The following is an 18,890-nucleotide window of genomic DNA, read 5'->3' as shown; positions in this document are numbered from 1 at the left end:
AAAACGAAGGAAACGGACTTGTGTTGGAGCGCTACGGTCGAAACGGGGGTCATGTTGATCGGGAGGGGTGTGGCGTACCGCAAAACGGACGAAATGGACTTGTGTTGGAGCGCTACGATCGAAACATGGGTGCTGTTCATCAGGAGGGGTGTGGCGTACCGCAAAACGGGACTCCACGGGATACTGTTCATCTCCACCGTCGACCTCCTCCAGCCTCCACGGGCTACCATCGACCTCCTCCAGCCTCCACCTGTGACTGTTCATCCACGGGCTCCTGTTCATCCAGCCTCCACCGCGTGCTACTCCACCAGCTACTATTCAATCACCCCTCTCCACGGGTTCCTGTTCAACCACCCCTCCACGGGCTACTGTTCATCCACACCTCCACCATCTACTGTTCATCCAATCCACCACGGGGTCGTCCTGTTCATCCAGCCCTCCACGGGGTCCTGTTCATCCAGCCCCAACCGACTCGATCGATCAGGGTCCTGTTCATCCAGAGGCAACGCCACGGGTCCTGTTCATCCACTCACACCGCTCACTGTTCATCCAAACCCCCCCGCAACACTCACTGTTCATCCAGAGAGGCAGCATCGATCCGCTTTAGTTAGCAGCAGTAGCGAAGGAATCGATCGATCGGGTTCAGTAACGCGTAGCCTGTAGTGCAATCGCTCGGGTTTAGTTAGAGCCCAATGCCTCGCTCGGGTTCAATTAGAGCCAACGCCTCGCACACACGTGCGTACATGTACGAGAAAAATGTGCATCGCTCGGCCCCCGACCACCCACCGTTACCGGGAACTCCCCGAAATTTTCCTCACCTCGCTTCTACCATGGTTTTTTCCGTCATGGACGGCCCCAAGAATGTCATGCAGCTGCGTCTCCGGCCCGCCCAGGACGAAAAGCTCATTTCCTGTCATGATTTTTTGTCATAGAAGTAGGAGCCCACCACATCTATGATGATACCGGGTTTTGTCACAATTATCGCCATAGAAGTGTCATATGTATGACAGGAAAAAAATTCGTTCGGCCCAGAATGTCACGGATGTGCTTTTTTTGTAGTGGCAGCATATCATCCAGTTGCTTCTTCAATTCCAACAATTCTGAGGAGGGCATCCGATAATATTTCTTATGTATTGGGGTGGTTCTAGGCACTAGGTCAATAGCGAACTCCAATTCTCGGTCTGGTGGCATGCCGGGTAATTCTTCAGGAAATACATCTGGATACTCGCTGACCACTGGGATTAATTCCACATCTTCTGCCATGGCTGCGAAAACCATATCCTTCGTGGGGATGCGCTTGCGGGCATAAAAACTTGTGGTGCGACCTTCCATATTTTTCATGGTAACTTCTCTGGTCGCACAGCTGATGCAGACTTGGTATTGGGTTAACCAATTCATGCCCAGAATGATGTCCAATTTGGTGGAATCGATGATTATCAACGATGTTGGAAACTTGACGCCCTTGATGTCAATCTCCAAATTTCGGTAGACGAGATTGCTTCTAAGCATGGATCCCAGGGATCGTACCAGCATGTGCTTTCCCAAAATCGATCAAGAAAAATTGTTTTGGGAAGCAAAACTTCACAGAATAAAAGAGTGGGAAGCCCCAGAGTCAAATAAAATTACAACGGGTATGTCGTTTACGAGAAACATACCAATGACGACTTCCTGGTCCTCTTGGGCTTCGTCTGCGGAAATGTGATGAACTTGCCCTTGGATTATATCGGGGGCGGAATACTGCTCCATGTAGTTAACTTGCGGCTGAAATGGAGCGACGTGCTTGGTGTTCTTGGGACACTGTCGGACGTAGTGTCCGGTTTGACCACAGCTGAAGCATGAATGGTTGCGCTGGCAATCGCCGCGCACCAGGCTAGTCACGACATTCTTGACTTGTGTAGTAGTCTTGTTGACGTTCTGCTGCCAATTGGGTTTGTACTCAACCTGAGTCTGTTGCCATGTACGAGCCTTTTGCACTGGTTGCATATCCTTCTTGGGCTCGAATTTGCGCTTGTGGTCATTAGCAGCTGGCTTGTTGTCGTGCAGGAGCTTGTGTTCCCTCTCGATGATTATGGCCTTGTTCACCAGAGTCAGGAAGTCCAGGAAATCAAACATATTGAGAGTGCACCGGAGATGTTGATGTAGGCCTCCAAGAAATCAGTCGATCCTCCGCTCTTCGGTGGCCACATCATGGAGAGAGTAGCCGGCCAGATGGTTGAATTTATTCAGATACTCGGCGACGGTCATGCTGCCTTGAGTGAGGGCAAGAAATTTGCGTTACTTGATCTTCATGACTCCGGTGGGAATATGATATCTGCGGAAGTGATCCTTGAATTTTGTCCAAGTAATTTCCTCGTTGGCAGGCCATATTGCTTTGGCATTATCCCACCATATAGCGGTAGCTCCGTCGAGATAATGAGTTGCAAAGGGAACCTTCTCCCCGTCGTCTGTGGGAGCAATTTCTAGTTTCTTTCAATAGTCCTTAGCCAGTCGTCGGCGTCCAAAGGATTAGTAGTATGGCTGAAACTGGGAGGCTTGTTTCGCTGAAAATCTGATAGCTTGGAATGATGGCCATTCTGGTTTCCATTCTGCCCAACCATAACTTGCACACCTTTCAGTATTTCCAGCAGATCGTTGCTCCTTCTTTCTTTGAACATTCGCAGGATTTGTTCGGTGGAAGGCAGTTGTGGCGGTGGAGGCGGAGGTGGCTAGTATGGTTCAGGGGAATGTCTTGCCTGTCTTGCAGAACGACGGACAAGGACATCCTCACCAGCTTGACTGCTGCTGCCTCCATGCGGCATCCTATTTTTTGTTTTCCCAATACATAGCTACCATGATGAGAAAATTCCAAAATGGGGGAAAAACCAATGACAAATCCCAGAAGAAAGCAGCGAATAAAACCAAGTCGAAGAAAAATCCACCATAATTATACATAGTACCAACATGAAAATAAACATTGCAATGGGTCTACTACCCTCATACATGAAACTACGCATCATGACAAATGCGATTACATCCATACATCATGCTCATCACTACCACGATACTCTAACGATCTACTGCTCGGATGGTGCTGCTGCAGTCTCGTCTCCTGAGCCGGACCCAGACCCTGAACTGATAGTAGAGATCTTCGGGGGAAGAGAGGTGTGATGGCGCTGCCTTGAGGGCTCTTCCTCAGGGGCAGGCAGGGGATGGGATCTAAGCATAGGAGCGGCAGGAGTAGCGACAAGAGAAGACCATGTAGCAGGAGCGCTGTGAGGGTTCACCGTCAAAGGGTTAACGGTACCCAGCGAGGTCATCGTAGGAATGGAGGTGGGAGAAGCAGAAGTGTAGTGGGAGGAGCAGAAGTGTAGTTCACAGCAGGAAGAGGGTTCCTTATACGAGTAGCAGCGAGAGCGGCATGAGCGCGTGAGAGCTCCCGAGCTAAATCGTAGTTAAGGAGATAGCTGGCGGTGATGTAGTGTGCAAGGTGGCTAGTGGGACGATTGCACACCAGATTAATCAAAGGAAAGCAGATATGCCCATTCTCGTGCAGAGATGGGTAGAAGAAAAGTCCAGGGTGGGTGTGCATGCGAACCTCATTGTAGTGCAAGTCTAGAAGAGCCTCGATAGTAGCAAGCTGAACCGCCTGAGATGGTGTAGAAGCAAGACCACCCTTAGACGAACGAGTGTAAGCGCCGGATGGGGAACTATGGTGTAGAGTGACCTCGGCATAATACTCATACACTGCACCGGCCAGATGCTCGCGATACAGCCGATACTCTGGATCACCACCCTCTAGATAGAGTCGTCGCCACACGTTCTGAAGGAGGTGCGGCGATGTGCACGGAGCTGGCTAAGGATGGTACAAGATCGGTAGTGGTGCCATCTACACTCACAAACCATATGGTTAATAACAACAATAATTCATGCATGCAATGCAACAACCAATTCCTATGTCTACCGGCACTCAAACGAAACTATCTACCATTTTACTAAGGCACTACCTGTCTAGGTTGTCCTACAATCAGCATGGCTCTGATACCAAGCATTGTGGCACCCCGGCTCAGAGTAACCGGTTTACCCTGCATTGCTAGCCCAGAGGTCGAGTCTTCTGGCAATACACAAAAACATGGTACAGAAATAACCACTTTATTGATACTAGCGTGGTACAAAGGTCTGATATTACATCGAGATTCGAGGCCAAGCGGCACACACGGTGCTGCTGGACAGTATGTACATTATTTAATGAACATGGCAGGGGCCTCGATCACATGAAACTACGCGGCAGTGGAAGAACGACGTAGCGGAACTCCATGGCACAGGGACACCGACGTGGACACGGCCTAGACATGAGATGCGCTCCGATGCGAATCAGCTTGCCTGAAAACTGGCATGACACGCCAGGTCAGTACATTGAATGTACTTGCAAGCTCACAACAAACATAAGCACAATGACAGACAATATCATGATAATTAATCAAGTTAAATTAATGCAAGGAATTACTACAAATGCAAAGCTATGTAGAGCAACCAAACAGCGCACCGAGTCACACAGACTCGCTTACCAGACAGTTACCTCGTAACCAATGGTGACAACACCGGGGTCACACCTGAAATCAATCACTCATGAACACCTCGAGTGTTCAAGGTTCACCACGAAACAATGCATCACAACAATTACTAGTTTGCAAGATTAATTATAAAAGTTGATCCATGGTGTGACTTACTCCCGAGTCTTGCCCATAACCGAGGGCGCGGCTATCGATAGATTAAATACACTCTGCAGAGGTAGCGCACTTTACCCACACTACGGAATACCTGGCCTCGTACTCCCATTCGGGTGGACCAAAGTACTCCAACGAAACCCTCCCTTTGACATGCACTCTGCTCAGCCACTCCGACCACCTCCCTCTCAGGGCTAGGTCTTGAGTGGCCTCGTGTCTACTAAAGACACCAACAGCCACCGTCGTGGCAAAACGGTCCCAAACGGGGACAAGGTACCATAAAAACAAACGAGCAGACAAGGTTATGTCTGCCTACCGGGCCAGGGTTTGCACGCCCATAACCTTCCCTCGTGGGAGGCACCAGTGAGAGCCACGACAAAGGACCGAATCAAGACCTTCGTATTAGGTAAATGTGGTCGCACTGAAGTAAAACCCGATTCAGTGGCACCATGATGTGATCAACATCATATTCAGGTTGAACTTAATCAAGTATTAACTTTCACAAAAACTTTTTATTACTAACATGGCATCATACCGGAAATCATGCAACTACTCATCACACAGAGCAAGCAACTCTTAAGCATGGATCAAAACAAGCAATATAACTAAGTTACACTACTAAGATCAAAAACTTCTCTGGTTATAAGTCATTTTTTTCTACAAACAACATTTTATTAGTTCATCATTTAGTTGAAAACTATTACTAGCAAAAATAGCTACCATAACTTTCCATAACAAAATATCCAGTGCAAAATCTTACTCTACTTAGCCAAACAATTCTATGAACTCAACCAGAAGCTAAAACAAGCATATCAAGCATCATAAAACAACTAGCAATTAACCATATTGATTTAACAAATTTTAAATGCAATTAAAGACTCATATTCAAGTAGAAAATCATAGATATTGAAATAACACCATCCAAATGATGTTGTGGCTTGCCTTAGTGCAGAGAAGGGTCACACTCCTCCTGGTTAGCTTCAAGGCAAGATCCTCCTTCTGAAAATATTTTTAAACCACAAAGATAAATGTCAAAAACTCATTCTGAAAATCACCAGAAATTCTAGACAACAAGGTAAAATCCACCTTTTGGTGTGCTGCTAGAGCTTTCTGTAACAAAGACAACGCAAAACGAATCAATTCATTTGAACTTGTGGTTTAGAAGTTATGGCTGGTCAAAGTTTGGTCAAATTTCTGAATAAATTTGAATTAAACAGAAATTCCTGGGGGGGGTGACATCGAAGGCGTAAAGTGGGAGTGCGCCTCCACTCGTACCGCTTCAGGCGCAAATTGTGAGGCTGACACTGGGCCGCACCAGTCAGGAGAGGAGGATCGAGATCAGAGGAGGGGCGGCATTTCGCTGGAGCTCACGCCGGCGATGAGGGGGTTTGGGGCTAGGCTAGAGGGATAGATTGGAAGCGGGGCTCGCGGCGCACCTGCCTGTACCCGTGGCTTGGCGAGAGGTGGACGGAGCTGGTCGCAGTCGAGCTCGCAAGCTTCGGTGGCGGGGGTTCACCGGAGAGGTGGAAGACGGAGGCTAGAGGCAGCTCCAAGGGCTTGGCGGGGTCCACACAGCTCCAGCAGACCACCAAGGCCCTGCCCAAGCAGCTGCTTGAGCTCGAAAGGCCCTGGAGAGCGACAGCTGGCCTGCAGGGATCGTCGGAGTCCTCAGGTCGGGGCGGCGGCCAGAGGCCTACCCGACCAAACTACGGTCGTTCTATGTGTTCGTGGTGGTTGTGTGGAGTGGTGAGTGGCCATGATTTGAGTCGGGTGGCTTTATATAGCCGGAGCAAGAGGGGAGATGTGTCGCTGCCGGAGTGCTGTGGACATGCGGTGAATGTTGATGAGAGGCTCCAATGCGAGGGGACAGGGTGCAGTGTCAACACCGGCGCTTGCCCACATTCACGGACGAGCACATGAGGCGGTTTGGGATAGGGACAACCACACGCGCGCACTGTGCAGTTTTGGCCGTGACCTGACCGGTCTTGTTGCAGTGGCTCCAGCGTTGGCGAGTGCTAGGGAGGGGTCATGGGTGATGGGTCGAGGGTTGTGGCACGTTGCGGCAGTCGGAGGCGAGCACTTGCATGCACACGCGCGAAACAGAATGCAAAGCGCCAAACAAAGCGCGTCGAGACGCATGCCAGGCACCGTGTCCACGCATGGTCACCAGGCTGGCATGGTCAAAACGACGCCCAGGAGTGGCCAAACCTTGTCTACACTCTCGACCGTGCAGTGTTTAGTCTAGGCGAGTTGATGGCTCATGCCCAGGTCGACCAGAAGTGACGCCACTTAACTGACAAGTTCCTGTATAGAAACTTGGTCGCCAAGTTTGGCCACCTTCTAGAAGGCCATTAGGGCTAATCTCCTGGGGTTTAGGGTTTCTTAGGAGGGTGTTTAAGCTCAAGAAAGATCAACGCTAAAAAGCTTAGGCGAAAATGCACTTGCTGTACAAAGTGCATTTCTGGTCCAGAAGTGAAAAGATTTTCTACAGCAAAAATATTACAGAAATTAATGAAATATTTTTGCATGGGAAGAAGTGCCATGGTCCTAAGAATATTTAGGAATTATCTCAGATTTTTCTGAGCAAGAAAAATTGAGGTTGCTTTGGAGCACAAAGTTCTAAAATGAACTTAAGAGAGAAAAATGAATATTTTCCTTAAAGGAAAAATATTCATTTTATTATTTTGGGAACTTGTGGGGGGAATAAGGTAGATAGGTCACTTGGGTGAAAGCCAAGGATATGCCCAAGTGACAAGTCCATTTGAATTGATGCAAAAATCCAAATCAAATCAGGGCAAAAACCACGATGAAAATCAAGTCCGAAAAGAGAGAAGGCAAGTCCGATAAAAAGAGAGAAGGCAAAATCCAGGCTGTCACAACTGTCAAAGACAAGATTCATAATTGTTCTCACACAATTCCTACTGTACCATATCATTTCTACAATTTATATTGAGCAATATAAGCCATAGAAACTAGAAAACAAGCAAACTATGCATTGAAAACAGAATCTGCCAGAAACAGAACAGTCGGTAATGATCTGAACAACAACCATACTTCTGCTAATCCAAAAATTCTGAAAAATTAGGTCAACCTGGGAAAATTTTTATATCAATCTTGTGTGAAACTTTCAGATCAAAAGCGCGCTTCTGTGATTTTTTTAAATTCTAGCAATGAGTGCAAAAGTTTCTGTTTTTCAGCAAGATCAAATCAACTATCACCGTAAGCCATCCCAAAGGTCTTACTTGGCACTTTATTGAAACAAAAGCTATAAAACATGATTACTATAGTGGCTTAATCTTGTGAACAGACAAAAACAGTAAGGACAAATATTGGGCTGTCTCCCAACAAGCGCTTTTCTTTAATGCCTTTCTAGCTAGGCATGATGATGTCAATGATGCTCATATGAAAGATAAGAATGAAAACATAACGAGAGCATCATGAAGCATATGACTAGCATATTTAAGTCTAAACCACATCCTATGCATAGGGATTTTGTGAGCAAACAAGTTATGAGAAAAAGAATCAACTAGTATAGGAAGGTAAAACAAGCATAACTTCAAAACTTTAAGCACATAGAGGGGAAACTTGATATTATTGCAATTCCAACAAGCATATATTCCTCCCTCATAATAATTTTCAGTAGCATCATGAATGAATTCAATAATATAATCAATACATAAAGCATTATTTTCATGATCTACAAGTATAGAAATTTTACTACTCTTCACATGAGCAAAATTCTTCTTATTCTGAATAGTGGGAGCAAACTCAATAAAATAACTATCATGTGAGGCATATCCAATTGAAAATTATAATCATGATGACAAGTTTCATGGTTAACATTATTCTTTATAGCATACATGTCATCACAATAATCATCATAGATAGTAACTTTGTTCCCATAATCAATTGGAGCCTCTTCTGAAATAGTGGAATCATTACTAAATAAAGTCAAGACCTCTCCAAATTCACTTTCATAAATATCACAAGAAGATTCAACACCCTCCAAAATTGTGGGATTGTTATTTCCTAAAGTTGACACTCTTCCAAACCCACTTTCGATAATAGTCTTATTCATACTCCAAAAGATATAAGTGAAGTTCATGGAGCATTATACAATTAATATAGATCAACCAATATCCAGTGCTCAAAATATATAGGTGAAGCGCATGAAGCATTCTATAAAACCATACTCAAAAGATTTAAGTGAAGCACAAAGAGCATTCTATAAGGTCATACTCAAAAGATATAAGTGAAGCACATGAAGCATTCAATAAATCAATGAAGGGCTATCTCATACTAGCATGGTTCATAAATAAAAAAGAAAAACACAAAGGACACAAATCATGTGAACAAAACAAAAACCGAGGTATATCGATAATTGTTGAAGAAGAAAGATGGGATGCCAACCAGGGCATCCCCAAGCTTAGATGCTTGAGTATCCTTGAAATATTTACTTGGGGTGCCTTGGGCATCCCCAAGCTTGAACTCTTGCCTCTATTTATTCTTCTCATATAGATAGCTCCTTGATCTTCGAACATTTCATCCACACAAAACTTAACAAAAACTTTGTGAGGTCCGTAAGTATAATAAAGCAAATCACTACCTTTAGGTACTATTATAAACTCATCCCAATTTCATATTAGCATTATATCTACTGTATTCCAACTTCACCATGGCTCATACCCCCTTATACTACCCATAGATTCATCAAAATAAGTGAAAAACACACAGAAAACAGAATCTGTCAAAAACAGGACAGTCTATAGTAATCTGGAAACTTCATATACTTCTGTAACTCCAAAAATTCTAAAAATTAGGAAAATCTAAAAAATCATATAGAAGTATTGTGCAAAAATATTCAGACCCATTTGACTTTCCAGTAAAAAAATTAAATTCATGTGCTACAGCCAAAGTTTATGTCTTTGCACTGCACATAGTAAACAAGCAATCTAATCATCCTAAAACCAAAGCTTGGCACATTATTTTTATAATACAACAGATATATACAAGGGGATAATTACTTCTGAGAAACTTCCATGAAAAATTCGACATTGTTTCCTTGAGCATGAACACAAGTGTTCAAGGTCGACCCTCACTTCACCAATACATAACTTTCCAATCACTTCTTTTTTTGAAAAACTTTTAAGGCATATGAGGCAAGTGAATCTTTTTGTATTTTAATTATTTTAAAAAAATTGTACGTTTCACCCACAACTAAGTAAAACAAAAACAAAAGGGAAAACAAAAATCTACTTAGTTGAAGAAAACAAACAAGCACACACGAGAATATCAGCCCCACGCTATTGCTCCGGGCAACGGCGCCAGAAAAGAGCTTGATAATCCCCAAGTGCAGGGAATTATCGTAGCAATTTCCAAAGGTGGAAGTGATAAGCATGGAGTGTCGAACCCATAAGGAGCTAAAGGTAATATCAATATTCTCTTAAGTCCTATCAGCCACTGATACGACTCTATGTACACTGAACGTTTGCTTCCATCTAGAAACGAGAAATAAAACTATGTTGTGGGTATGAAGAGAACTTTGCATGATATCGGAGAACTAAGATATAAAAGTAGGTGATGATAATATAAAATTAGAATATATTACTAAATATTATAAATAGCGAGTGTGGAATAATGATGGATCGGTGTGCGGAATTGTCCTAGGCAATTGTTAACAAGATCGGTAATCATTATTGCAATTTCAAATGAGGGAGAGGCATAATCTAACATACGTTCTCTTCTTGGATCATATGCACTTAGGATTGGAACTCTAGCAAGCATCCGCAACTACTAAAGTTCATTAAGGTAAAACCCAACCCTAGCATCAAAGTATCAAGTCCTCTTTATTCCCATACGCCATGACCCACTTATCCATATTTGTGTTTCAGTCACTCACGCAACACAGACAATAAGAAAACCATGAACATATTGCAAACCCTACAACAGGGATCCCTCACGCTTGCGCGACACGGAGGGCACCATAGGACAGCACCAATAATAAAACATGCAACTCCAACCAATCTAGATCATCAATCAACCCAAAGACAAAGGAAATCTACTCAAAACATCATCGAATGGAAACACACCATTGGATCATAATATGTGGCATAAAGCACCATGTTCAAGTAGGTGATTACAGCGGGGTGCGGGAGAATGGACCATGTAAAAGAGATGAGGATGGTGATGATGATGGTGATGTTGATGAAGACGATCACCGTGGTGATGATTCCCCTCCCGATGGCACTCCGACGCTACCGACCGAGAGGGGGAGAGGTTCTCCCCCTTGTGCTTCCTCCTCCATGGCCTCCCCCTGGATGGGGAGAGGTTCTCCCTCTGGTCCTTAGCCTTCATGGTAATGATGGCCCCTCCGAGATCCTCCCTCATGGCCTCCGGTGATGATGGCCCCCTCCGGAAAGATGCCAAAGAGGGACTAGATTGATTTCTCCTGGTTCTGGAGGTTTGCGGCGGCAGAACTTCCCATCTCTCTTATGTTATGGGGTTTTAGGATTTATAGGAGGGGTTGGCGTTGGTTTCACATCAAGGGGGGCCCACGGGGAGTCCACGAGGTGCGCACCCTCCACCCTCGTGGTAGCCTCGGGACTCCCCTCCATTAGCTTTTCATTCCAGTATTTTTTATATTTTCCAAAAATATTCTCCATTGATTTTCAGCGTATTCTGAGAACTTCTATTTCTGCACAAAAACAACACCATGGTAGTTCTTTTGAAAACAGCGTCAGTCCGGGTTAGTTCTAATCAAATCATACCAAAATCATGTAAAAATATTTTAAACATGGCATGAATACTTCATAAATTATAGATATGTGGGAGACGTATCAGGGCCATGGGTTCCGTGGTGTGGGTACAGTGTACTAACCTCTGCAGAGTGTGTGTTTAAATTTATCAATAGGCATGCCCGTGGATAAGGGCCCGGTTCATAGTTGGTCACACTATGAGCCAACGGTAATGATAATAACTTGATTAATAATAACCCCAGTTCGATGATGAGAAAGATGGTGGTTGTGATTGAGAGAGGATCATGGTGGTATCATGGATACCGAAGTTGGTTGAGTTAGATGTGATCGCGAGATGATCATGGTGGTATCGTGGATACCGAAGTTGGTTGAGTTACATGTGATCGCGAGATGATCACGGTGGTATCGAGGATACCAATGTTGGTAAGGTGATGCATGTGTTGGTTACGAGGTAACTCGAGCAGAGTAAGTTGGTGCATGATAATGTTAACCTGTTGCATGTAGTATCATCATGTTCATATGCTCATGATATGCTTGTTCTAGCCGTATCATGTTCAATTGGTGCATGCCATGTTGTTCTGTTAGTATCATGCTCATGATTGATTTAACCTGCTAATGCCATGTTGTTGTTTGTCTTGACTGCTTTCGGTTATTGTGAGCTTGCAAGTACATTCAATGTACTGACCTGGCATGTCATGCCAGTTTGCAGGTTGTGTCTAGATTGCTTGCTTTTTTGGTGTGGTTCCCGTGTTTCTGAGCTAGGATAAACGTCCAGCCAGAGTCCCTGTGGATTGGAGTCCATCATTGCCATTTGTTGTTCCGCTACCATTAGTTGTTCCGCTTCCTCGAGTTGTTATGCTGCTTGCATAGAACAACTGTGGTTGGCGTAGCATCGCCGTGCTGGTGTTATTCACTGTAATATCGGAGACCTTGTATTCATATTCATGCTGTAATAGAGAGTGGGTTTGTTCTATGCTAAGCAGCGTCGTATTCCAAAAGATTTCACCTCGTTCTCTGGGCTAGAATACGGGGTGTTCCAGTTTCTCTGAGCCGGGTGCCACACTATCTTGGCCAGTGTGTCGACCGCTTCATTGTAGGCTCGAGGGAGATGGAGGAACTCGCAGCCGTCGATACCACCGGATAGCTGCTCGGCCAGGAAACGGTAGCTGGCCATGCTAGCATTCCTGGCGTCCCACTCGCCACAGGCTTGCTGTACCACCAAATCCGAGTCACCGTAGTAAACAATGTGACGGATGTTGAGTTCCTTGGCTAGATGGAGGCTGTGGACGATAGCTTCTTACTTGGCAACATTGTTGGAGGTAACAAAGTGGATCTGCAGCGCATACCATAGCCAGTCGCCCTTGGGAGAGGAGAGCACGATGCCAGCTCCCAGGCCAGTGTGCATCTTCGAGCCATCAAAGTGCATGTGCCAGTGTGTCGAGTCGGGTGCCGGCCATAGGTACTGGGTTTCCTCCCAGTCAATGAGGAAATCGGCTAGTGCCGGGGACTTGGTGGTGTGGGGCTCATAGAGGATCATATGGATGGCCAGTTCAATGACCCACTTGACCACCCGACCAGAGGCATCCCGGTAGCCCATGATCTCACCAATGGGGTTGCGCTCACCACGGTGATGGTATGCTCTTGGAAGTACCGCTTCAGCTTCTTGGTTGCAAAGTACACACCATAGCACATCTTCTGATAGTGGGGGTAGTTTTGATTGGAGAGGGAGAGCACCACACTCAAGTAATACACAGGACACTGGACCAGCTGCGCCTTGCCTTCCTCGGGGCGCTCGACCACCAGCACCACGCTGACCATGCGTGAGGTGGCTGTGATGTACAATAGCAGTGGCTCCTTCTCAGCTGGCGTGGCCAGGACGGGTGCGGTCGAAAACATGCGCTTGAGGTCATGGAAAACTTTGTCGACCTGGTCATTCCACTCGAACACCATCGTCTTATTCATCAGTTGATACAGGAGCAGGGCCCTCTCCCCCAGTCGGCTGATGAACCGGCTGAGAGAGGCCAAGCAACCGGTGAACTTCTGGACATTGTGCAGCCGAGCCTGCTGGCGCATGCGCTTGATCGCCTTAATCTTCTCCAAGTTTGCATCGATTTCATGCTCCAAGACGAGTAGCCCATGGATTTGGCCAGCCGGCATGCCAAAAATGCACTTTTCCGGATTGAGCTTGATCTGGTACCGACGTAGGTTGGCAAAGGTCTCCTTTGTGTGGTCGACCAGGAGGGTGAGGTGTTGCTTGGTCTTCACCATGATGTTGTCGACGTAGACGTGCACATTTCTGCTGATTTGGGGCAGCAGGCATTTTTGCATAAAAATGGAAGGTGGCGTCGGCATTCTTTAACCTGAACGACATGGTGATGTAGTAGTACACAACGAAGGGCGTGATGAAGGACATATTGAGCGCGCCAGCTGAGTCCAACTTAATCTGGTGGTAGTCGGAGTAAGCATCCAAAAAGGACAGGAGCTCACAGCCGGCCATGGAGTCATTCACCTGATCTATCCACAGTAGGGCAAAAGGGTCCTTGGGGCAAGCCTTGTTCAGGCTTGTGTAGTCGATACACATGCGCAAAGTGTTGTTCTTCTTTAGGATGCAGACTGGATTAGCCAGCCACTTGGGTGGAAAACTTCCATGACGAAGCCAGTTGCAAGCAGTCGGGCGATCTCCTCAGTAATAGTTCTTCGCTTTTCTTTGGAGAAGTGGCGTAGCAGCTGTCGGACAGGCTTGCGTCCTTGCAGACATGGAGTTTGTGATTGGCGTACCCCCTCGGAACACCTGGCATGTCTTTTGGGGACCATGCAAAGATATCTCGATTCTCATGGAGGAAGTCAACGAGCTCGCCTTCCTATTTGGTATCGAGCTGCGCCCCCACGACGAGGTACTCACGGGAGTTGGGGTCAGCCGGGTTGAGTCGGATCTTCTTGGGGTCCTTGGACGGTTGGAAGGAGGCCTCATTGGCTGGCTAGTGGGCGGAGTCGGCACAGCCAGCTGCTTGCCAGTGAATGACAGAATTCGGTTGAGTTGGCGCCTCTCCTCGGTGATGATCAGTGACTCGGCTAGCTTGGAGCTGGCCTTGGCGCACTCTGGTGACTTCTTGTAGTCGCCAACGATGGTGATGAGGCCTCGGGGACTCGACAGCTTCATCTTCAGGTAGGCATAGTGGGGGACTGCCATGAACTTGGCCAGTGCAGGCCAGCCCAACAGCGCATGGTAGGGGTTGGATGGGTCCACCACCTCGAACCAGATTGGCTCCCGCTGGAAGTGGTCGCTGGAGCCGAACGGGATGTCGAGCTAGATCCGGTCGATTGGAGAGCAAGAGAGGCCTGGCACGATGCCATGGAACACCGTCCGGGTTGGCTACAGCTGCCGCACCTCGATGCCGATCTTGGTCATGGTGTCGCGATAGAGGATGTTGATGCTGCTGCCGCCATGATGAGAACCCGCGAGAAATGATAGGTGTGATTTTCAGCGATAATGGTGGGATCAAGGACGAGGGTGCAGCCACACGGCATGGGCATCACGGCCGGATGGTCTTCTCGAGTCTAGCTGACCGGGCGGTCTGACTAGTGCATGTACTGGGGAACAGGGGGACCACGGCGTTCACCTCATGTCAGTGTCGGTGCTTGTTGTGCTTGTTGTCGCCCTCGCTGGTGAATACGATGTAGCACACATTCGGGTTGGCGAAAGTGTCGTTGCACATGGCACCAGCCACAAGGGAAGGTGGTGGTGGTGGTGGAGGCGGTTGCCCCGCACCCGGCGGCAGGGGCGGAGGCGGCGGCAGGTCGCCCCTCATCAGGTCCTGACTGATGCTAAAGTGGCGGAGCATGTGCGTAGATGGCTTCGTGGCCGCTATGGTTCTTGCAGGGGGCATCGAGCATCTAATCAAAAGTGAGTTTAGGCTGCTAGGTGGTCTTGCTGGTGCACTGACGGCTTCTCCGTCTCGGCAACAACGACATGGCGGTTGCTGTAGCAGGGGCAAATGCTCTCACCAGTCGGTCAAGTGTTAGAGGGCGGAGCCGGCAACGCCTTGCCCGCCTCATCCACCACGACATGGACCTTCATGGTGGCGTCGGTTGTGGCATACTTATCCGCGATGGCCATGAGCGCAGCCATGGTGGTCGGCTTGGAGCGCATGAGCTTGTGTTTGAGCATGGTGCCGTCTTGGCACCCGTCCATGAAGTACTGGATGGCTTGAACCTCATGAACTCCCTCGCAGCTATTCCGTAGCTTGGTCTAGCGCGTGAGATACTAGCTGGTGGCCTCGTCCTGCCCCTGAATGCACAGGGCGAGCTGGCGGGGCCGGCCAAGCCGCTTGTATGTGTCGTTGAAGTTGCGCATGAATGCCTGGTAAAAATCCAGCCACAAGTTGATGTTGCCGGCTTGGGGGATGTTCATCCATGTCCGAGCCGAGCCCTCGAGCATGAGGGCAATGTAGCGCACAGCCAGGCACTTGTTGCCGCCTACGATGCCGACAGTTGTGGTGTAGTCAATGAGCCAGTCCTCTGGCTTGGTGGTACCGTTTGTTGGGGAACGTAGTAATTTCAAAAAAAATCCTATGCACACGCAAGATCATGGTGATGGTATAGCAACAAGAGGGGAGAGTGATGTCCACGTAACCTCGTAGACCGTAAGCAGAAGCGTTATCACAACGCGGTTGATGTTGTCGTACGTCTTCACGACTCGACCGATCCAAGCGCCCAACGTACGGCACCTCCGTGTTCAGCACACGTTCAGCTCGATGACGTTCCCCGGGCTCCAATCTAGCAAAGTGTCGGGGATGAGTCCCGTCAGCACGATGGCGTGGTGATGATGATGATGTTCTACCGGCGCAGGGCTTCGCCTAAACTCCGCGACGATATGACTGAGGTGGAATATGGTGGAGGGGGGCACCGCACATGGCTAAGGAACGATCCGTAGATCAACTTGTGTTTCTATGGGGTGCCCCCCTCCTCCGTATATAAAGGGGGAGAGGAGGAGGGGGCCGTCCAAGAGGGAGGCGCGCCCTAGGGGGGCAAACCTACTCCAAGTAGGTTTGGCCCCCCTTTCCTATTAGGAGTAGGAGAGGGAAGGAAGAGAGGGGAGGGAAGAAGGAAAGGGGGGCCCGGCCCCCTCCCAATTCGGATTGGGCTTGGGGGGCGCATCCCCTCCTTCGCTCCTTCTCCCTCCCTTCCACTAAGGCCCAATAAGGCCCATATACTTACCGGGGGGTTCCGGTAACCTCCCGGAACTCCGGTATAGTCCCAATCTCATCCGGAACCTTTCCGGTGTTCAAATATATCCGTCCAATATATCAATCTTTATGTCTCTACCATTTCAAGACTCCTCGTTATGTCCGTGATCACATCCGGTACTCCGAACAACCTTCGGTACATCAAAACTTATAAACTCATAATAAAATTGTCATCGTAACGTTAAGCGTGCGGACCCTACGGGTTCGAGAACTATGTAGACATGACCTAGAACTATTCTCGGTCAATAACCAATAGCGGAACCTGGATGTTCATATTGGTTCCTACATATTCTACGAAGATCTTTTTCGGTCAAACTGCATAACAACATACGTTGTTCCCTTTGTCATCGGTATGTTACTTGCCCGAGATTCGATCGTTGGTATCCAATACCTAGTTCAATCTCGTTACCGGTAAGTCCCTTTACTCGTTCTGTAGCACATCATTTCATAACTAACTCATTAGTTACAATGCTTGCAAGGCTTAGGTGATGAGTATTACTGAGGGGGCCCAAAGATACCTCTCCGACAATCGGAGTGACAAAACCTAATCTCGAATTATGCCAACTCAACATGTACCTTTGGAAACACCTGTAGAGCACCTTTATAATCACCCAATTATGTTGTGACGTTTGGTAGCACACAAAGTGTTCCTCCGGTAAACGGGAGTTGCACAATCTCATAGTTGCAGGAACTTTGTATAAGTCATGAAGAAAGCAATAGCAACATACTAAACGATCAAGTGCTAAGCTAACGGAATGGGTCAAGTCAATCACATCATTCTCCTAATGATGTGATCCCATTAATCAAATGACAACACATGCCTATGGTTAGGAAACATAACCATCTTTGATCAATGAGCTAGTTCAAGTAGAGGCATACTAGTGACACTATGTTTGTCTATGTATTCACACATGTATCATGTTTCCGGTTAATACAATTCTAGCATGAATAATAAAAATTTATCATGATATGAGGAAATAAATAATAACTTTATTATTGCCTCTAGGGCATATTTCCTTCAGTCTCCCACTTGCACTAGAGTCAATAATCTAGATTACATAGTAATGATTCTAACACCCATGGAGTCTTGGTGCTGATCATGTTTTGCTCGTGAGAGAGGCTTAGTCAACGGGTCTGCAACATTCAGATCCGTATGTATCTTGCAAATCTCTATGTCTCCCACTTGGACTTGGTCCCGAATGGAATTGAAGCGTCTCTTGATGTGCTTGGTCCTCTTGTGAAATCCGGATTCCTTTGCCAAGGCAATTGCACCAGTATTGTCACAGAAGATCTTCATTGGTCCCGATGAACTAGGTACAACACCTAGATCGGAAATGAACTCCTTCATCCAGACTCCTTCATTTGCTGCTTCCGAAGCAGCTATGTACTCCGCTTCACATGTAGATCCCGCCACGACGCTTTGTTTAGAACTGCACCAACTTACAGCTCCACCGTTTAATAAAAATACATATCCGGTTTGCGATTTAGAATCGTTCGGATCAGTGTCAAATCTTGCATCGACGTAACCATTTACGACTAGCTCTTTGTCACCTCCATATATGAGAAACATATCCTTAGTCCTTTTCAGGTATTTCAGGATGTTCTTGACCGCTGTCCAGTGACCCACTCCTGGGTTACTTTGGTACCTCCCTGCCAAACTAATAGCAAGGCACACATCAGGTCTGGTACACAGCATTGCATACATGATAGAGCCTATGGCTGAAGCATAGGGAACTCCTTTCATTTTCTCTCTATCTTCTGCAGTGGTCGGGCATTGAGTCTGACTCAACTTTATACCTTGTAATACAGGCAAGAACCCTTTCTTCGCCTGTTCCATATTGAACCTTTTCAATACTTTATCAAGGTACGTGCTTTGCGAAAGTCCAATCAAGCGTCTTGATCTATCTCTATAGATCTTAATGCCCAATATGTAAGCAGCTTCACTGAGGTCTTTCATTGAAAAACTTTTATTCAAGTATCCTTTTGTGCTATCCAGAAATTCTATATCATTTCCAATCAACAATATGTCATCCACATATAATATTAGAAATGCTACAGAGCTCCCACTCACTTTCTTGTAAATACATGCTTCTCCAAAAGTCTGTATAAAACCATATGCTTTGATCACACTATCAAAGTGTTTATTCCAACTCCGAGAGGCTTGCACCAGACCATAGATTGATCGC

This window comes from Triticum dicoccoides, chromosome 3B (genome assembly GCF_002162155.2).
Source record: "Triticum dicoccoides isolate Atlit2015 ecotype Zavitan chromosome 3B, WEW_v2.0, whole genome shotgun sequence".
Lineage (NCBI taxonomy): Eukaryota > Viridiplantae > Streptophyta > Magnoliopsida > Poales > Poaceae > Triticum > Triticum dicoccoides.
The sequence above is the reverse complement of the archived record's forward strand: the minus strand, read 5'-3'. Positions refer to the sequence as shown.